Below are 22455 nucleotides of genomic sequence, written 5' to 3'. Positions count from 1 at the left end.
CACCTATTGCAACCAGGCAAGTGCTTAAATATGACGTTTATTTATCTGTTCGCTCAAAAACTGTTGATAATGTACACAAGATAATATCACCAAGGCAACCATCTGTAAACAAACACTAAACGTCCATAAAAATGGCAAAAGTAGTTTCTTTCCCAAATAGGTTTTATCTTAAACAATAGCAAACACAGTAAATAAAAAGTTCACTTGTAATATATCAGTGGTTCAGTAACCAAATGGGTTATTACAAGGTGGCTTAAATCAGACTATGACTACCTGGAGTACATCAACACACCATCTAAGATTAGAAGAGAATGATAAAAAAAGAACTGTTGCAGCCCTGAAATCCATTTGGATCCAAGGCTGCCTGAGAAACAGATGTTCAGATCTTCAGCAAGAGGCTTTGCTTCATATCCTGCCACCATCAGAAGTGCAACATGAGACAAGGTCTTTGCAGTCGCAGTGCCCAAACCAATGGTGGACAGACTGCAGCCTATGGGCCTAATGTGGCCCATCAGTTCTCCTCATTTGGCCTGATCACCAATCTAATCCTTAAATGTATGTGAAAAATATCACAGGAATGGAAGCAAAACATTATAGGAATATATCACCTGCTTATGGCCCCTAGCACCACAGCAGACTTGCCTATGTGTTATACATATACCTCATTATGCCTTTGCGCCATATTCAGTAAATGACACTACCCACAGCTCACATGCACCCTTCTTGCCTCTGTCTCTCTCACCTCCTATTTTATTATTCTCTCACCCCACCCATGATCTAAATTTAGACTGTATGGGCACAAACCTGTATTTTTGCTTACATGGGTGTTATGCCCCTAAAGGTATTGTATGAAAATTACAATCCGTAACACCCAGTTTCTAACTTTCTGTCACATATGGGTGTGATCAAACAGAAGCAGAATTCATTGTCAACTGGTGCAATCACCAGGGGCAGATTTAGCACCACTCCAAACAGCTTGTGCCCACACACTTTTTGCATATAAAAGTTAATGCTTATAGAAAATAGAATAAAGGACTGAATTTGGAGACAATGAGTGTCCCAGCCCTCAGTAAAATAAAACCTGGAGTGGTTATATGTTCAAACCAAGCACTCAATTGCATGCAGAAGTCTTGTGCTCTGTTGACTTGCTGCACTTTTAAATGTTCAAAAACTTTTAAAAATGATAATGAAGTAAAACATATACACACACCGAACCACAGGCTTGAGGAATATATGAACATCAGGGCTACACTGCAACATTTTGTTATCGGGCTTGTTTATACAAACTCCTCTACAGGAAGAGGCGTGTCATTGTTCATGTAGCCAAAACAGCACCACCCTTGCACATGAAGGAGTTATCAGCTACTTTGAAGGAATCCCAAGGTTTACAGAAGTACAGAAAATATTTAAGAAAAAACCCTCAAGAGGCTGAACCCAGGGTGGATAAAAATTAATGTTTTTTTTTTAAAAAAAAATGTTTGTTATTTAAATAGGATTTTTTTAAAAATTGGAATTTTAAAACAAAATGCTTTTGGAGGAAAAACCTTTCTAAAGATAGTTTTCAATTTAAGTTACATTATAGTCCAAAGGCTATTCATCAGGAAATAAGGATTTGTTTTACGTTTTTCATGTGTGCTAAAACTCAAAGTTGTTGGTTTTTTTTAAAGTCTAACCACACCAGTTAACAAACATGGATACATATGCTATAATGTTATTGCTTTAGTTCAATAAATTGTTTAAATTGTTATTAAGGAAATGATTATTTTTCTCCTTCCAATAAAGTACAGCAGAAAAGTTGTCTAAATATAAACAGTTAACTTATTAAAACTCACAATGATTTCATAATGATCTACGTATTTCTAATAGTATTACCAAATCAGTAATTTTTGATATACAGTAACTGTAAAAACTACTCTGAAAATTTATTATTCCAAAAAGGAAACCTCCATCTGGTTGTAAATACATATTAAGATTATACCAGCAAGAATGAGTCTTTCTGTAAAAAAAATGATTTAAATCAAGTCTTACTGACTAGTGATTTAAATCGTGATTTAAACTGATTTGATTTAAATCAAATCCACCCTGGCTGAACCCCACAAACAGACCAAGAATGGCTATGCCCAGTGGTCATAGATCAGAGGGAGAAAAGCCAGAAGCCAGATGGGAAGGTGAATAGAATGGAGTATCACGGAGAATGACATTTTTAACTAAGTGGAACAGTAAACAGAAGAACTCCACATAGCAACATTCTTTTGCAGGTTCTACTTATTGTTGTTGTTGTCAAATGTATGCTAGTCTAGTCAATACAGCTGTGTCTACACATGTAGCAGAATGAAGTGACTGAATGGATAACACCATCCAGTCTGTAGGGAGCAGGTGGCGCTGTGGTCTAAACCACTGAGCGTCTTTGGCTTGCTGATCAGAAGGTCCGCGGTTCCGGGTATGAGCTCTCGTTGTTCTGTCCCAGCTTCTGCCAACCTAGCAGTTCAAAAGCACACCAATGCAAGTAGATAAATAGGTATCGCAGCGGCGAGAATGTAAACAGTGTTTCTGTGTGTTCTGGCTTCCGTCATGGTGTCCTGCTGCACCAGAAGCGATTTAGTCATGACTCAGAAAGCTGTCTGTGGACAAACACCTTCTCCCTTGGCCTGAAGCGAGATGAGCACCACACCCTATAGTTGCCTTTGACTGGACGTAACCATACATGGAGGGACGCGGGTGGTGCTATGGGTTAAACCACAGAGCCTAGGACTTGCAGATCAGAAGGTCGGCAGTTTGAATCCCCGTGACAGGGTGAGCTCCCGTTGCTCGGTCCCTGCTCCTGCCAACCTAGCAGTTCGAAAGCATGTCAAAGTGCAAGTAGATAAATAGGTACCGCTCCGGCGGGAAGGTGAACGGCGCTGCTCTGGTTCTCCAGAAGCAGCTAAGTCATGCTGGCCACATGATCCGGAAGCTGTACGCCGTCTCACTCGGCCAATAAAGCGAGATGAGCGCGGCAACCCCAGAGTCAGTCATGACAGGACCTAATGGTCAGGGGTCCCTTTACCTTTACATGGGTCCTTTACCTTTTTTACCTTACCATCCAGTCTGCAGGGTAAGAGGGGACCGCCCTTACGCAAAATACTCCATAGAAGAAACCTAACCAAACCTAGTGAATTGGTTGGCCTTGGATCTTTATCCCTGATGTTCTAGGTTTGCTTACTTGTAGTGGTTTTCTAACATGAGAAATTATTCAAAATGGCTTTCCCCACCTGCAGGATACACCTCAAAACTACTACCAACACAGAGCATGGCAGAGACATAAGCATTCCTCCCCTTCCAAGACTGGGTGAGTACATTAACTAATGCTGCCATTAACTCACTCAGGCAGTACAGTGGTACCTCGGGTTACATACGCTTCAGGTTACAGACTCCGCTAACCCAGAAATAGTGTTTCAGGTTAAGAACTTTGCTTCAGGATGAGAACAGAAATGGTGCTCCGGTGGCGCAACAGCAGCAGGAGGCTCCATTAGCTAAAGTGGTGCTTCAGGTTAAGAACAGTTTCAGGTTAAGAATGGACCTCCAGAACAAATTAAGTACTTAACCCAAGGTACCACTGTACTACTGCCAGAGGTCTGAACTGGAAGGTAACCGTTGAGGGTCAGCAACTCAAGGGGTACACAAGCACAAACCACAAGCAGTGGCCACTGAGGGCACAGTAGCCACCACTACCAACAGAAGAGTTGCTGGGAGTTGTTGTTGTTGCCACCCCACTCCTTCTGTGACGTAATGTGATGTCACCTGTGCCGGCAGCAGCACTCCTCACCACCACCACATAAAGGCAGAGGAGTGGTGGTTAGAAGGAGCCCTGCCTGGGTGGCAGGCTGAACTGACGGTTTCTCTGGTGGGTGATCAAGCGGCAAAGAGCAGCCACCAGAGAAGTGGGCTGTGCTCCTTGCAGTGTCTATTGGTGCTGCTGCTCAGGAGACAAGACTCATATCTGTTTTCTCTCTCTCCTAGTGCAGCAGGGAGGGTTAGGGTTAGCAGAGAGAGAGCAGACGTAACACCACCATACCATCTTCATCCATTCCAAACCAGGACGAAAGCATATGAATCCCCACACTCCGTAAGACTGTGTGTGTCAAGGGGTGAGTGAATGTTGTGGCCCCCCAAGTCCACTCTTCAAACAGAAATTCACAGGTAAGTACCCATTTCCAGGGGGTTTTTTTGCCAGTGTGGGCTGGAGGACATACAGATAGAATGCAGCAAAGCAGTAGAGGACAGGGTGGGATCCTTCTGTATCAAAATCCAAATACAAATGACCCTCTCTTAGTACCTTCCTACCAAAAAAACCCAAACAGTGTCAGCTCAGGAGAAAAACAACAACCCTGCTTTATAGTGCTTCACACAAAAGTATGTGGAAACAAGGCCCGGCAGATATGTCAACAAGTGGAGGAACTAAATCCCTGGTCGGGGAGCAGGGTTATAAATATATTATTGCCTACCCAGATGTTTGGAAAGCTTGTAGATTTAATTCTGTTATGTTTTAAATTATGGAGGTAAGAAAACATTTTAGTGATGATTTTATCATTTTTAAACTGATTAGTGTTTTTTCATTTTATCATTTTTAAACTGATTCGTGTTTTTAAAGAGGTATATTAATTTTATTAATTAATTAAGTTTTAATTTGTTTTAGTCAGTCTGTTCTATAGTGGTTTTAACCTGTGTGTATTAAATCATGGAGATAATGTTTTCTTTAGCGATCCTTGTACAGTCATACCTGGAGTTACAGATGCTTCAGGTTGCGCGTTTTTGGGTTGTGCGCTGCGCCAAACCCGGAAGTACCGGAATGGGTTACTTCTGGGTTTTGGCGCTCAAGCAGAAGCGCTAAATCACGCTTTGCGCGTGCACAGAAGCTCCAAATCGCAACCTGCGCGTGTGCAGACATGGTGCTGCAGGTTGCGAACGTGCCTCCCGCACGGATGACGTTCACAACCCGAGTGTCCACTGTATTGCTTTATCTTTTAGTTGTGAACTGCTTTGAGGGTGTTGTTTTTTCTACAATCAAGTGGTACATGAATTTCATAAAATAAAATTGTCATTAAAAAACAGCAGCAGCTCCCTTCCAGCCACCTCCACACACACACACACACACACACACACACACACACACACATCCTGCTTGGACGCAGCAGAGAAGTGGTCAACTGAATCCCTGACAGCGAATAAGACAGAGTACAAATAAGTATGTACTGTAATGTAATAATAATTAATTGCTCTAAAAAAAGGTGCTCTTTTCCAGGCATCTCCCACCACACACACACCCCCACTTGGACAGGTTGGGAGGACATGTGGTCAGGTAAATGGCAGTGTATAAATTAATGATATAATAACAACTACAATAAAATTTAAAAGCAGCTGCTTGGACGTGGTGGGTAAGCGGCCAGGCGAGTCCTTGTCAGGGGGAAAAGGCGGGGAATAGATAAACGGACCGCCCTTTTAAAGAAGCGCTGCTGCTGCCGCCGCCTTCCAGCCCCCTCACGGAGCCCGCGGGGAAGCCGCCTCCTCCGCTGACATGGCGGGGCGGGGCAGCCCCGGTTCGCGGCCGTCACTCTCCCGGAGGAGGCGCGAGGAGGGCGGCGTCACCCGCGGCGGGGCGGCCCAACAAGGAAGCGATCCCCTCGGCGGCGGCGGCGGCGGCGCCACCTTCCCCCGACACGTCCCGCTCGGCTGCCGCCGCCTCTTCCTCCCCGCTCCTCCTGAGGGAAACTCGCCCCTCACACGCGCGGGGGCCGCGGCTGCTTCCCCTCAGGGCGGCGCTCCCTCTCGCCCGCCTCCCCCTCGCGGCGCCTACCTGCCGGCTCCGCCCTCCGCCCCGACCGAGCCTTGTCGGCAGGTGCCGCCGCCGGCGGGTGTGGGGGCCTCGCTCCGGCCGCCCGCCAACACCAGGAAGCGCTCCTACCTGCCCGAGGAGGAGGAGGCCGCCGCCGCCGCTAGACCGCCCCTCTCCCAGCACCGCCCATCGCCGCGGGGCGCCGGCCCCCGAGCGGAGCCGAGGGAGCTGCGCTTCGTCGGGGAAACCTCCGGAGCTGCTCGGCTCTCATCGGAGGCTCTCGGCTCCTTCCGGGGGCTGAGACGGCAGCGAGCGACGTCCACGGACTGAGAGCTGTTTCGCGCCTGCGCAGTGGAGCTGCCGGATTTCCCCCACCCCCCTCACTGCAGGACTAGGCCCCGCCCAGGCCAGCATCCTGTTCTCCCAGGGGCCAACTAGATGCCTGTCAGAAACCTGCAAGCACAACCTGAGCACAAGAGCAACGCTCTCTTCCTGTGAGCCCTCTCCTCCTCCTCCATGAATTGGTCTAGTCCTCTTTTAAAGGCCTCCACCACGGCCTCCTGCGGGAGGGAGTTCCATAGTTTATTTATGCACTGTGAGAAGCCCTTTTATAATACAGTGGTACCTCTGGATGCAAACGGGATCCGTTCTGGAGCCCCGTTCGCATCCTGAGCAGAACGCAACCCGTGTGTGTGGGTCGCGATTCACCGCTTCTGCGCATGCGCATGCCATTTTGAGCACATGTATGAGCAGCGAAACCCAGAAGTAACCCGTTCCGTTACTTCCAGGTCGCCGCAGGACGCAACCTGAAAAGATTTAACCCGAAGCTACTTTAACCCAAGGTATGACTGTAATAATAATAATAATAAATTTTATTTATACCCCACCCTCCCCAGCCAAGATCAGGCTCAGGGCGGCTAACACCAGATATAAAACAATTGATTAAGATACAACTTAAAAACAAGATTAAAATACAACATTAAAATGCAGCCTCATTTCAATAGAAACTCAAATCAGAATCTTTTTGGGGATGAAAACGTCAAATCTTCACCAAGGCCACCTGTCCAGACTGGTCCTACGTGGGCCAGAAAAAGCCAGGGAAGTCCCCAAATAGGAGTTCCATCACAGGAGGAAAAAGGGGGAGGGGATCAATTAATTCCAAGCCAAAGGCCAGACGGAACAACTCCCAAATCTTATCACATTCTGCTTCATCGGATGCCCACGAGGTCTAATGTTATTGAAAGATCATTGAAAGGGGGGGGGGGGACCTTTGTCTATCTACTTTCTCCAGGCCATGCATAATTATATAAACTTCAACCATGTTTCCTCTTCCTTGCCTGTTCTCCAAACCAAAAAAACCCCCAAACACTGCAACTTTTTTTCATCAGGGAGTCACTCTATCTCCTTTTCTGAACTTTTTCCAAATCCATAATATCCTTTTTGAGGTGAGGTAAAGTGTACCTCCATGCATTAACCTAAGCTTTGGGCATGTGTGGCTTGACATCTGGTTCACTTCTGGCAATTCACCCACCTTCCATGTTACAGTATAACCCCAATCCTAATGCCTGTTTACTCTGAGAGCCAGTGTGGTAGAATGATCAGAGTATAGGATTAGCACCTGGGAGAGTAGGGTTCGAATCCCTGCTCAGCCATGAAGCCTTGGGCCAGTCACAGTCTCTCAGCCCTAACCTACTTAATTAATCATAGAATTGTAGAGTTTGAAGGGACCTTGAGAGTTTTCTAGTCCAACCCCCTGCAAGGCAGGAATCTCAACTGAAGTATCAAGGGCAGGTGGCTATCCAAACTCTTGCTTAAAAACCCCCAGTGAAGGAGGGTCCTCCACATTCTGAGGGAGACCGTTCCACTGTCTAATGGCTCTTGCCATCAGAAAGATGTTTAGCCAGTTGTTGGTCGTGTAAAGATAAAAGGGGAGGGGGAACAATTTACACCACCTTGAGCTCTTTGGAGGGAAAAGGTGGAATTAATGTAATAAATAATAAAACTAAAGCCCACTTAGTTCAAAGAAGTTTACTCCATTATGTGGTCATACTACCTAGCCTATGGAATGGGCTCCATCAGGAGGTTGTGGACTCTGCTTCCTTGGAGGTGTTTAAGCAGAGGTGGGTGTCATGGATGCTTTAGCTGAGATTCCTGCATTGCAGGGGGTTGGACTAGATGGCCCTCAAAGTTCCTTCCAACTCTACAGTTCGATGATTCTGTTATTCCAATGCACTATTTGCTCAGGAACAAGCTCCATTGATTATAATAGGGCTTTCTTGAGAATTTAGGAACAGCCCTGCTAGATCAGCCCACAGGCCCTGCTGTCACAGCAGCAGACTAAATGCCTTTGGGAAGACCACAAACAAGACTCGAGTTTACTTATTGGTAAACTAGCATGGGATAAGGCTGTAGATATCACAGAAGGCAACTCAGCTCAAAGTCGGTTGCATCACGGTTGACAGAACAGCTGTCAAGCTTCACGTGGCACAGGAAAGACAGGTGCCACCTTAGATCAAAAAAAGCTTTAAGTCCTGATATGCCTCATCTGGACAGGCATAACCTGGCCACTACAACCCATGAATTGGCAACCTTGCAGCTGGACTACTGCGATGTGCTTTCCATGTGGGGCTGCCCCTGGGTCCAGACCCTCCAAGTGTCCCTATTTTCCAGGGACGTCCCTGGTTTAGAGAAGCCGTTCTGGTTTCTGATTTGATCCTGGAACGTTCCACTTTTCCTTAGGATGCCCCTATTTTCACTGGAGAAATGTTGGAGGGTGTGGAGTTATCCGACCCTCCGAGCTGTCTGAAGGCCATCCTGTATAGGGAAGTTTTTTTAATGTTAAATGTTTTACTATGTTTTTATATATGTTGGAAGCCACCCAGAGTTGCTGGGGCGACCCAGTAAGTTGTGTGGAGTATAAATAGTAAAATTATCGTTTCTCCCTATTTTCATCGGAGAAATATTGGAGGATATGTGTGGTGCAGAATGCCAACAGCATGTTAATACCTTTGCTACAATATCTTCACAGGGTTAGATTCAAGGCCCTTGTGTTCATATATAAAGAGCTGAACAACCTGAGTCCAGACACCTTAGGGATGGCCTGAGCTTTAATCTCTCAGTTTGATCACACTGAGATCACCTACAAGAATATTGCTAGCTGTCCTTCATGTTACAGGCCTGACTGGCTTCCACCAAAAGTCAGACATTTAGTGCTGCCCATGGAACACCCTTCCAGCAGAAGGTCAGCAAGCACCCTCACTTTTTATTTTCAGGCATCTCTTAAAAGACCCTTTTTATGTACATAGGCACATGTAACTGTTAAAAATGGAGCAGCCACTCATTTTAAGGATCATTTTTTACTGTTTTTATGGTCTTTTATATTTTATTGTATACAGTGTTGTATGTCACTGGATTATATTGTATGAACTGGCAATATATAAAAATACTTTTATATATTAAGAAGAAGAAGAAGTGTGCAAGGCAACTTCCAAGAGATTAAATCAATGCAAGAAAAATATGCAAAGCAATTAAGAACAACTGAAATCAGTGGAGCAGCATCTAGATTATAAGCAGTATTATGATATTCCATTAAGACCTTGAGCAGCAAAGCAACTTGTACCTAAAGTGTATTAAAAGAAGTGGTTTCCAGGTAAACATGTTTGGGGAGGGTGTTCCAAAGTCAGGGCATGATGACAGAAAAGACTTTTCCCTGGTAGCCACCCAGCCAACCTGGGATACTCAAAGTAAGGCCTCAGCTGACCATCTTAGTACCTTCGGCAGGCTTGTGTGACCTACATAAGGTCATAATGTTTTCCCCTAATATTGTTTAGCTCATAGAACGACGTCCTCTTGGCTTCTGTATGCCAGACCCTCTACTGCAAAGTATATGAACGTAGCACACAGGAGATGAAGTGCCTTTGGCAAGTGTTCGGGGGGGGGGGGGAGAGCAGCACTCAAGCAGTGATATTTTGTGTGAGAAAAGGGATGTTACAAGAATGCTTTTATCTGCAAAATGTTGGAAAGCTATATATGCATGGGGGAAAACAGTGGACCCCACCAGTTGTGCAATCTGTGCACTGCACTCAAAGCAAGCAATTTGTCATGATGCTTTTTAAAAGGGGAAGGGGGGGTGAACAGAGCCATTTTAATTTGAAGGTCACAATTAATGTAAAGAATAAAATCTGTGCTCCGTTCATTTAAGTGGCTCTTCCTGGAATATCCTAGCCTTATGGTGTGTTCTCATTTAGTGTACAGCGGTTATGCCCTAGTGGCATCTCTCCAGTTATAAAATATCTACAGAGAAAGATAAATAAATAATTAGATCAGGAGTCGGGATCAGAAAAGCAGCAACTGAATTAGACCAATTGATTTTCAGATTGACGTGTTTCCAAAATGTGTACCAAGGCACAAGAATGCATTTCTATATTTGAGTCTTAGAATAAGATTTGCCATGTATATTGCTACCCTGTTCCATCTCACGCTGCTAAGATTGATAGGTGCCACAACAGCTTAATGGGTAAAATTAGAAGTGTCTTTTGGAAGCTGCCACACCTTTCTGACCTAGAAGCCCTGCTCCCCAATTTCATATGTGCAAGAACTGCAGGTGGTTGTGCAATGGTGCAGGAAAGCTACTTTGTGCATGCTCAGACTATTTCCTACCTATCTTGCATTTCAGAAAACCAATAGTGAATCCTTGGTACAGGAAATGTCCCTGAAGCTGAAGAATGCCAACTGCTGTGGGGAAGCATGGAACAGGGCAGCTCTCACACAGAAGGTAACAGGGAGAGAGTGAGCCTGTGGAACAAGATTCCTCACTATAACCCAGCAGTGGTGATCTTCTAGTTGTTGCCACCATCCTGGACCACTGACCATGTTGGCTGGAGATGATGGGAGTTGGGGTTCAGTTCAAAAATATATGGAGGGTCACAGGTTCTCCACTCCTGCTATAACCAGAGGGCCCTAAACATTTTGAGGCCTGTGGTCCCCTCTTTTCTTCCCAACCCTATGCTGCATAGAACACCAATGTCTCACAACAAATGTAACCGAAGAACCTGAAGAGAGAGACAATGCATGTGCTTTTGAAAATGAGGGGAAATTATTTTAAAGAAGAAAAGCCCCCAGTATTTAAAGAGCCCCCACCCCTATTACATCATTAGAAATTAGAACCAGAACATAAACCTATGAAACTAGAAAAGAGCAAAAAATATCAATGTTTGGTCCAGATCCTAGGTACTGCACCCTCACTAAAGGAGACTGTATGGATGATTCACCAAATGATTGTAGGGTGACGTGTGTACCTGAGCTTATGGCCTCAAATTCTCTTTATCTTATATGCTGCTTTATTGCACAAATGATGACTAGACTACTGATCCTAAACTGAATAGTTAATTGCCCAACCACCCCCCTCCAGAAGCCACTGCTCTCAACTGATTCTCAACTGCCTCGTATTCAAACTCCCTTTCAAATCCTCATCCAATCATCACTCACCACCAGAATTCCACAATCTCTCTTTCCCCCTCCCTCCCTCCTTAACATTCCCATAATAATTCTGATACAATTACCTTAATACAGTGGTACCTCTGGATGCGAACGGGATCCGTTCCAGAGCCCCGTCCGCATCCTGAAGCGAACGCAACCCGCGTCTGTGCGTGCGCGGGTCACGATTCGCCACTTCTGCACATGCGTGTGATGTCATTTTGAGTGTGTGCGCAAGCGGCGAAACCCGGAAGTAACGCAGTGCCGTGGAGCGCAACCTGAAAACGCTCACCCTGAAGGAACTTCAACCTGAGGTATGACTGTAACCCTATTCCATTCAATATTTTATACATTCTGCTCCCATACTGTTAGAAGCACTTGAGCTTCCCATTCTTGGTTCTCCATCCCTTTTCTAAAAACCAGAATTCTTCCCCCAAATGATCCTTGGAATTGAAGTGTTAGGGGATCTGGGGATTGTAGGTCTGTGAGAGGGAAGCCACAATGGCACGAATCATTTTGGGGAAGTCATGTTTTGGAAGGGACCCTGAGGATCATCTAGTCCAACCCCCTGCAATGAAAGAATCTCAACTAGATGATTCAGGGCCAATGGCCATCCAAGCGCTGCTCAAAAACCTCCAAGGAAGGAGAGTCACTGCTTCAGGCCCTAAGGGCCTCTGGAGCAGTAGAAAACAAGCTTGCTCCATCCTCCATGTGACAGCCCTTTAGACTTTAGTTATTGAAAGGGCTGCATGGTGTGGATCTCGCATCAGTGTTATGAGAGTGTCAGCAGCACATTTCTCTCTCCCCTTTCTCCACACCATGCAGAATTAAAATGGTACCCAGAAGGCTGGAGTTGGGGCTGTGGGCAGGATCCTTGCATTGCCGGGAGTTTGATTAGATGACCCTTGGGATCCCTTCCATGGTATGATTATATCAAGCAGCTAAAGGAACAAAAAGATGCTTCTGAAATATTTGGGAATCATAGAAAGACTCTTCCCCACCAGTGGCTTCCAGCAAGAGCTTGCATCTTCCTTAGGAGAGAGGCAGGCCAGAACAAGGGGGGAAAGGCTCAGAGTTCAGGTAGGTGGAAATGCCAAGTGAGTGCCCTATACTATAGGAATGCTTCCTTCCCGTGTCCCCACCCTCATGCGCCAGACTGGTGCTAGCATGGCTGAGAGCCAGCTGCTTGCTGCTTGCTCTGTTTTCTTTGCAAGGAGGGATCCTTTCCCCAGCATATACTTTGTTATGGCCAAATCCCTGGAGAGACGTGACAACCCTCAGGTACTGGGGCAGAGGGAAGGAAGGGGTCCTTGTGAAACACGTTTGGGGAGTCTGTGGCTTCCAGCAAGTGCTTTTCAGAATCATTGCTCCCTCCAAGAGGAGAGGCTGAGCACAGCCATCCTGGCTAGTTGCCTTTGACAGGCCTCTCCTCCATACAATTGTTTCGCCCTCTTTGAAAGCCATCCCATCCAAGATGCTCTTGTGGTGCATCTGATTCTCCTGTGCTTCCTTGCTCCTTCAAGGAGATGACTATTGTGAGATCCTTTGGTTAACATCTCTCTGGGCTGGGAAGGATTTAAGAATCAGAGGACTGTTGAAGCACAACTGATCAAAGGCAGGCAAATCTGTTAGCATCTTGATAAAGATGCTCAAATGACAAAGGATGCTATCATACCCCGCAAGCCTCAGAAAAAGCTCCCAAGCTGATGGAGAAGAGAGCAGTTAAGTGGTACACTAAATAAAAGAACTTAAGCTTTGCCACCCCAGGCCCTCTCTCCTGTCCTACCCCCACCCCCATGGATACACATGGTATGTCTAAAAGCTGTCATGGACATGGGTTTCCGGTTCCAGTCTGCCCGATGGCGGAGGAGAGAGGCACAGACAGAGGAAAAGGGAATGGAAGGGGTTAAAGCATTCCCTGGAAACCTCCTGGGGTACAGCAGCTGTATAGGCTGACCCCCCCTCCTGTCCAGTTCAACACAGGGGCAGACAGAACCCTCCCAGATCACCATCGGAAGCAGAGGTTCTCCTAATAATTGGGTTTTAATTGGCATTAAGTCAAGGGGCACTGCTTATCATTGGAGTAGATGTGAACACTAAAACTCTGGACTGTGCACTTGAGCTTCCCATGGAACTGAGGTTTGAAATTGGGAGAAGATTTTATTCTGTGTTGGAGGTGGGTGTAGGAGTGGGAAGCCCTCTGCTATTTTTTATGAAAGTTCCTATGATTTGGCAACCCTCTCCAAACACAAATTTAAATATATACAAGTGAAGATGGTTTGACGTACTGTGTCACTTTTGAGATTTAAAAGAAGATTTAAAGCTGTGTGTGGTTTGAAGGGTGTGAAAGGGGGAGCCTTGTTTTGATGGATGTTGCTGGGAAACTTGAGCTTAACCCACCCCCCAAAAAAGAAAGAAAGAGATTATGGAAGGTGGCTTGGTTGAATCTTAAAGAGCCTGAAATTGGTGCCTGAAATTGTGTTTGCAGAGAAATACCCCTCCCTCCCCCTCCCTTTCCAGATGGAGGAAAAAGGTGAATCTCTGGAAATTGTTGATTCAGCTGACCAGCAGAAAAGAGAGGATGGTTGTTTGTCTGGAATTGCCTGAGTATTATGGGATGGAGCTGAGCCCAGGAAGGAGGAGTTAGCCTTGGGATTACAGCTCCACCCTGACCCAGGCCTACAACCCAGCCAGAACAGTGAGAGAAGAAGGCAGCCCGGGGGCGGGGGGGGGGGGGCACAGGGATATAAGGCCAATTAGATCAACAACTAGATTTATTAGACGGGACACAAGCAGACTGAAAAGAAAGAGAGTTATTGCTCCTCAGTTGAAGTTTTATGTAAGGTTAAATAATAACACGAATAGAAATCATTAAGAGTGCAGCTGTTGATTAAGTGATTCTTTTGTAAAATGGAATGTAACTAGAAGTAAATGAGAATATGAAATGCAGTAATATTAGAACATAATGGATGCATCAAGAATAGCATATGGGAAGCTGCTTGAACAAAATTGAATTAATTTGGAATTAATTGGTATTTTTATAATTAGGTCAAAATTGGAAAATCAATAAAAATAATTGGTAAAAAATTAAAATAAAAGCTGTCATGGACACAAGCACCAAATGATCTCCTTGACCCCTGATGCTTGACCCTCTAGGCTTATTAAGCTTGCCAAGGGGTGTGATCCAGGGTTTGGTCACAGCATCACTGTGTGTCAAGGTGCTGTTTGCGGCTCTTGGCTGATTGCCCAGGAAAGCAGAGAGACAGAGAAAACACAGGCTTTTTAGTCCTTTTTACTATTATTCCAGATGCCCAAGGCAAGGCACAGCAAGCACCTTTCAGTATCTCGCCCCTCCCCCTCCGAACTTCCCTCTTCATCAGATTCCTCCCCTCTCCTACGGTTGCTGTTAAGGGCCACCTGCCTTCAAGCCCTCTGCTCTGCTATTCTCAGTAAACGCCTGGTTTGGAGGGAGGCAATGGGTTCTGGGAGTCTCTCCAGTGACAGCGTGTCAGTCAGCTGCTGCTCGGGCTCTGCCTGCTCAATGCTACCTGGATCCTCATCTCCCATTATTTCCCAATTTCTTCCCTCTTGTTCTTCCTCTAGGGCAGGCATCCCCAACCTGTGGGGTGTTTTAGCCTACAACTCCCATGATCCCTAGCTAACAGGACCAGTGGTCAGGGATGATGAGAATTGTAGTCCAGAACATCTGGGGGGCCGAAGGATGCCTTCTCTAGGGTGTGCCCTGTGTCAAGCCAGTCCTGTTGATCTATACTATCTGCCCCTTCCTCCTCTCTGGAAGGCTCCAGGGGAGGTGGTCTCTACCACTCCTCTTCATCTGCCCAGTCTCTGACACTGTGGGAGGGAGTGGTCCAAGTTGTCGTGAAAGAAGTGGTGATCCATCCACTCCTGGAGAAGCCCGGCCTGGACCCACTGGTTTATGACAACTGCCACTTGGTTGAAAATACCCTCCTTTTAGGGAAGTTGACCAGGAAAGTTGTGGCAGAACAATTTGAAGGACTCATGGATGACACAGATTATCTTGACCCATTTCAATCTAGGTTCAGGCCTGATTATGGGACTAAATTGGCCTTGGCATCCTCACTCCAATTAATGAGGGGTGCAATTGGGAGGTTTTCCTTTGAGAGCCCTACTGAAATGAACAGAAGCCATGAAAGAGCGCAAACATATTTCAGATCATAGTTCTGCATTAAAATGTATGACACTGGAATCCAAAAAATATCTGTCTTCAGTGGTTATTTCTACCGAGATTTTGTTTTTGTAATTGTACAGACACGACTGGTTGTCAATGGGTTTCTTTTTGCAATTAATATGCATTGCAAAGCATGTTGCTACAGTTTTTCTGAAATTCAAGGATACAGGATGCTTTCATGAATATTTATGGTCACACTTCTGCTTCCTATGGTATAATTTAAGAGCCCCAGTAATGATTCAGTCTAACAATTTCATGAAGAAAGCTGCTTCCCTTCCCATAGAGGTTGAATTAATTGTATTAGTTGTGCACAAGAGCATTCCCTGTGGTCACCAGAGTTTTAAGCCTCTGCTTCTGGCTTTTCTTGGCAACATCACATACACAAAATGAGAAAGGTCAGCTGAAATTTCCAACATGGCAATATACTATTCAGCCACTGTTTGCCTAGAAGGGCCATGCCTTTAATCCCACCTCATGGGGGTTGTATGGATCCTTCCGGCTTCCCACTTGTACAGAGCAAAAATCTATAGCAGGGAGCCTCCTGCAGGCTCTCTGTGTGATTTTGACTGAGCATAAATCTGCTGCAAGTTTGCTAAGGAGCACAAGAGTAACCCCAACTGACAAAGTGCCATGACCCCACAGAGCATCAAAGTACAGAACAAGTTATACAGCTTACAAAGAGAAGGTCAGCGATACATATTTATTAATTAATGCATCCGCTGAAACTAAAACAAAGGCACTGCAAAGCATTGTGTGCCAGGAGCTAAATCCTAGGAGCATAAATCTGTGCATCCTAGGGAACAATAATCTTGTAGAAACTTAAATTTCCTGTTCAACTGCAGCAGCAAAGCACAGGCAAAATCCTTGATTAAATCCATTTTTAAGAAGAGGTAAAAACTAATGTATATTTCCACAGTATAGACCTAGTTGGTAAAAATAAGATCAGCTAATCAAAAGTTATAGACTTGGGACTCATCCACACTTCCTTTTGTGCCACACTCTAGGCAAAGGTCCTGGTTGCCATTCAGTGGTAAAATGTAGGTTTTCCTGGGGAAAGTGGAAGGGGAAAAACACTTGGACACAGACCTCTGCCTAGAAACACATCCCCTTCAAGTGCCCCAATTTTCCAGGGACAGTCCCGGAATTCTGATTTGATCCCAGAATGTCCCTGTTTCCTCTGCCATTGCTGCTGCCGCCGAGCTCAGGAAGGATGATGAGCCAGGGCGTGTCCAGAGTGGCGGCAGCAAAGGAGCATCCCTTTGTCTTTCCATAGCCTCTACATGGCCGCTGCTGCCAGCCTCCTCCCTTGCGCAGCTGGTAGGGGCTGCTGGAGAGTGGGTGAGGAAGGGAGGCTGCAGCCGCTGGCTCTGAGGGGCTGGCAAAGGGCAGGGCTCTGTATCACCTGAGCAATACCAGTAAGTGGTGTCTCCTGATCTTGAAGTAATTGTGGCTTTAAATCCTTGCATATCTAGCTGTATAATGAGAACGTGGCACCAGCTTCGGTATATATCTAACTTGGCACCAGCCAGAGGTCTAGCCAGCTGGCCTGATAAGAAAGGAAGTCGACTGGAAAAGAGCAGGGTGGCCAGAAAGGGAACTGTACTTGGCTCAGCCTGAAGGACAGATGACATCATGAACTCTCTCTCAACCTTCCTCTGTGCCAACCACAGAGAAAAAGCCCACACGTGCACCCACTCCCAGACCATATCAAAGGATGGAATGGAATTATATCATGAGAACACCTGCTGATCTAGGCATTGGCTACAGCCTTAAAAGAGTATAAAATGGGGGGGGCACTAGGGGCGCATTGGAAGATGGCTGACAATAACATCTCTCCGACCCACACAAGGTAATTAAGAGGCTGTGATGGGAGTAAACAGCCTCCCTACCCCCCAAGCCTGTGGGGGGGGGGACTGCCCTTGCCTGCTGTGCCCTATACCACCCCCAAATTTGTGGGGGTGGGGGCACTAGGCAGAAAGCCCTCCTGTGGATCTCGGCGCTCCTGGACGCTGTCTCTGATCCGCGCCCCTAGCTGCAGCAACTTCAAACAATTAGGAGGAAGCGAATGCACATATTTCAAGGAAGAAGGGGGAGTAAAGACTGCTAACTGAAGAGATCTCTGATAAACAAGACGGGTCGGAGGAAAAAGAATAAATCATGAGAAGACACATCAAGGCTCGGTACGTTTGGCAAGGACTGGATGGGGGAGGGGGGAAAACTTTCCTTTCTTTTCTCTATGTGATTAACCAAGAATCCCCCCCCCCCCACAAGTCACAAGTCAGAAATGTCGTTTAAATGACTTAAGCCGTGGATTTAAGACTGTGTGGAGATAATTTTCTAACCAAAGCATGTTTTAAGAAGATCGTGGAAAGTATAAGAGCTTTGGAATGACGCAGTAAAAAATACCGTTGCCATTTTGGCAAGTTCTGTTGGAAGACTTAAGCCTGGGAGGAGGAATAGAGTTGTTTTTATATTGTGGGTGAGCCTCCTCAGGGGGGCTTTAGAGCGACAGATTTGCGAGATTAATGATGGAAAGAGTGATGTTATTTATGAAAGCGATGATATATGGAAACCATCTTGATATGAGGATTGGACGAACGGAAAATTCACACAGGATTATAATTGGTGCTTACCTGCTTAAGGAGATTATCAGAAGAGATCATAAAGGGAAAAAAGAAAAATATACGAACAAGATGAGATGTGGAAACAGCAAGATAAGATAAGACTGGATAGAATTATGAACATTATTTGGACAGATTTGTGGATATTAACGCAGCAGCAAGAAGATGATCGGAATCCCCCTTCGGAACTTGAAATATGGGTCCCCCCAACAAAAATTTAAAATTCGGCTTTGTAATTCGGAATTTATGTGATGTGATTTGATTTGATTTGATTGGTCGGTTAATAAAAATTATTTTAAAATAAATAAATAAAAGAGCATAAAATGAGTGTGTTTGGTGCGGAGTGATGGGATCTCATATTGGAACCATAACAAAGAAGGTGCCAGTACTCTGGACCTGATTAGGAAACCATCTTGTAGGATTGCTGGCTTGCCGCTTCAGAGATCCCCAGCAGCAGTGGGATGTGTCAAGCCTTATCAGAGAGCTGAGTCAGCCAGCTGTTCATTAGAAGCCGAAGGGGCAAACTACTGAGTTTCGTTCCGCAATTTCTAACTACTTTGCTTATCTTTGCTTATAACAGTTATTCTGCTGATTACATGTTACTTAGTGTTAAGTCTTCACTTATTGTAGTCTTTGCTTATTGTAGAGCTTTATATTTCATACTAGTGATTAGATCCTATTTTGTAGTATCATTCTGCCTTACTGCTAACATTTGTCCATCGATAAACTACTTTCTTCTCTACCTAACAGTCTGCTAAGTCCCACTCCGCTGGGATCCAAAAGAACCTCTTGCCTGCTCCATGCTCTAACCATTAGGCAGGATATCATTGCAGCAGGAAGGAAGGGGGAGCAGGGCAGAGCGGAGTGCAAGGAATATTGACTTTTTAAAAAAATGCTTTGTGCGTTCATGTCTAATCTAGCTCCTTTCTAAAATTTACTTACTGCTTTGTGATTTTATTTCTGTAAATGTACCAAAGGGAGAAAAAATGTGATTAAAGAGTTTTCTCAGGAGTGTGGAGGATGTGTGTGTTTGCTGTGTCCCATTGGTGAAGTGGTGATGGCATTCACCCTTCTACTGATAGGAAATGCTTGGGGGGTGTCAAAAATGGGGGGGGGTCAAGGAGGGTCAGTTGGGGAGAATGAGAAATGTCTCTATTTTCACCTGAGGAATGTTGGAGGGTATGGAAACGCAGCACAAAAGGAAGTGTGGGTGAGCCCTTGGTTTTCACTAAGTGCACCATTTAAAGAAAAGTGCAAGTGTAGGCCTTATTCCTAGTTGAAAATTCACTATTTAGTTCAATTTAAAACTAGTTAAAAGCTACTACAAATTTCAAAACTAGAGTGCACATTCAGGCAGATATTATAGGGAACCAGACTCTTGCTTTCCCAGAGAGGCTGCAACTGCCCACATCCGTACCTTAACCCTTCATCCCACTCTCCTCTCTGACAAAATGTACCACTCCCAGGGGACTCAATTTACTTAAATTGCCCTGTGAAATTTCTGCTGACTGGAATCTGGTAGATCCCAGCAAGCTGGGTCATACTGAAGCAGGACAAATCTGCTATTCTCACTTGTACCATTAACTACTCATGAGTAAGGTTGAAGAAAGGGTACAAAAGTTTATTTACTGCAATAAAGTGTTTCAGCAGAATCGCTCCACAAAGGCTGAACCCCTTCCAAACGCGTTCTTTATAGGTTTCTCACACAAAGCATTACAATTTCCTCCAATCACATTCACAGAAACCCTTCTGATACCTCATCCAAAGAAGCAAAACAAGCTGGTGCTGCTGAAGTTTGTTTAGATACATTTCATTTTAGTGTGCCTGCGCTTCTAGCATAAGCAAACTTGCCTACAGATCGGTTGTATCGCTGACATAGCTTTAATTCTGATACAGCCAACATCCACGGTGTCTGCGTGGCCTTCGCACAGACACATTTTGTTGCAAGAGCTATTGAGCTTTGTACTGAGTGCTGTGAACCTGAGCGTATAGCTGCTTGTGTTCTTGCGATAAGAGTTTTAGCTTCTCTCTGTCCCATGAGGGGCGGCTGCTTAGAAAGGAAAAGGCATTCTCAGCAGTTTCTTTTTTTTTTTTTTAATTTTAAAATCACCTTTATTATATTCCAGCGGTTAAAAACATATATACATCATCCATAGAAGAAAAGAAAACACGAAAAACCTAAAAGAAAACAGAATATACAAAAACAAAGTTGGGTTCCTTACTGACTATACATTCAAAGATTGTACAAATCTATAACATTATTGACTTCCCACCACCTCGAGCGAGCGGTAACTCAATACTACATTCAGCAGTGTCTTTATCTAATCATTGTTCTCACCTCGCGATTTTTTTATTATACCTACTGTGATTTTGTCATTTCCCAAGATCAGTTCCATGTATGAGAGAAATTTATTCCAATCATTAATAAATTTGGTATTCTTCTGTTGCCTGATCTTCTGTGTCATCATTGCTGTGTCCATATATTCAATTAGTTTGGTTTGCCATTCACTAATCGTTGGAACGTTAGCTGTTCTCCAATTCTGTGCTAACAGTATCCTTGCGGATACTGTTGCATATTGAAAGAGAGTTTGGTCGTCTTTTTTGATTTCTTCCCCCACCATTCCTAAGAGGAATGCCTCGGGCTTTTTGGGAAAGTTATACTTTAGGATCTTTTTTAACTCATCGTAAACCAACCCCCAGAACCTTTTAACTTCTTCGCAGGACCACCACATATGAAAGAAGTCTCCCTCCTTCCTCTTGCATTTCCAGCAAGTCTTCTCCCCGGTTTTATACATTTTAGCTAATTTTGTTGGTGTGATGTACCACCGGTACATCATCTTTTCCATATTTTCCGGAAGTCTGACGCAGGCTGAAAATTTCATATCTTTATTCCAGAGTTTTGTCCACCTTTCATATTCTATGGGGTGTCCTAGGTCTATGGCCCACTTAACCATAACTTCTTTGATTTCCTCATCCATTGTATCCCAATCTAATAGTTGGTTATACATTTTAGTTAGCAGTTTAGATTTTCCCTCTATTATTTCTAGCTGGAACTTGGATTTATTCTTACTCATTCCGACTTTTTTATGTTCCCTCCAAACGGCATTAATTTGGTGGTATTGCATCCACCCCGTTAGTTTATCCTTTAATTCCTCATAAGGTCTGACTTCCCAGCCTTTGTCTGTTCTTTTCAGGAGATCAGCGTAAGTCCACCTTTTGCCTTCCATATTTAATTTTTTAATTACTAGAATGTCAATAGGTGACAGCCACCATGGGGTGTCCTTTTCTACTAAGTTTTTACATCTATTCCACACCTCCAGCAGTGCTCCTCTTATGATATGGTTAGAAAAACCTTTATGGACTCTCCCTTTCTCCTGCCATAAGTACGCATGCCACCCGAACCTGGCATCGAATCCCTCTAAATCCAATAGGTCGGTATTATCTAAAACTATCCATTCCTTGATCCAGCAGAGGCATGAAGCCTCATAGTATAGTTGCAGGTTCGGTACTGCGAAACCTCCTCTCTCTCTTCTGTCGGTGAGCAGCTTATATTTAATTCTGGCCCTTTTGCCTTGCCAGATAAATCTGGACAAGGTCCTCTGCCAATCTTTAAACATAGTTGTTCCTCTAATTACTGGGATATTTTGGAATAGGAATATCATTTTCGGCAAAATATTCATTTTGATGGCAGCCATTCTCCCTTCCCATGAGAGTTGTAGTCTACTCCAACTGTCTAGATCCCTTTTACATTCTCTCCAGGTCTTATTGTAGTTGTCCTCCACCAGGTTTATGCTTTTTGGGGTAATCCAAATACCCAGATATTTAACCTTTTTCGATACTTTTATCCCGGATTCCAGCTCTATTTTGTTTTTTAATTGTTCATCTAGATTTTTTATCAGGACCTTTGTTTTGGTTTTATTTAGTTTGAACCCGGATAGCCTACCGAACGCCTCCATTACCTCAATAACTGTATTTATCCCTTTTATGGGGTCTTCTATTGAAACTACTAGGTCGTCGGCGTAAGCTTTTACCTTATATTCTTTTGTACCTATTTTGATCCCTCTTATTTCCGGCGTTCCTCTTATTTTGTTTAGCATAACTTCCAAGACCATAATGAATAACAAGGGTGATAAAGGGCACCCTTGTCTTGTGCCTTTGGTGATCATGAATGAGTTTGTCAGATTACTGTTGACTATTAATTTCGCTCTTTGAGTTGAGTAGATCGACCTTATGCCTTCCAGAAAAGGTCCTCTTATTCCTGCGTTCTCCATACATTTTATAAGGAAGTGCCAGGATACGTTATCAAAAGCCTTCTCGGCGTCTATGAAGATTAGGGC

General features: G+C 44.7%; 1 protein-coding gene across 4 annotated transcripts in view; it reads right to left on the bottom strand.

Annotated features, from left to right (window-relative positions):
• Nucleotides 1-22455, bottom strand: part of PTPN3 (protein tyrosine phosphatase non-receptor type 3) — a 104408-nt gene that overhangs the window by 58790 nt on the left and 23163 nt on the right. Inside the window, exon 1 of one of the 4 annotated variants that reach the window (XM_028701710.2) lies at nt 5942-6118. The exons of 2 other annotated variants lie outside the window; for them this stretch is intronic. The gene's annotated coding sequence lies outside the window, so the exon portion shown is untranslated. One more of the 4 variants, XM_028701709.2, reaches the window with a different exon arrangement.

The sequence above is a fragment of the Podarcis muralis genome, chromosome 13 (genome assembly GCF_964188315.1).
Source record: "Podarcis muralis chromosome 13, rPodMur119.hap1.1, whole genome shotgun sequence".
In the NCBI taxonomy this organism is placed as follows: domain Eukaryota; kingdom Metazoa; phylum Chordata; class Lepidosauria; order Squamata; family Lacertidae; genus Podarcis; species Podarcis muralis.
The sequence above is the reverse complement of the archived record's forward strand: the minus strand, read 5'-3'. Positions and strand labels throughout refer to the sequence as shown.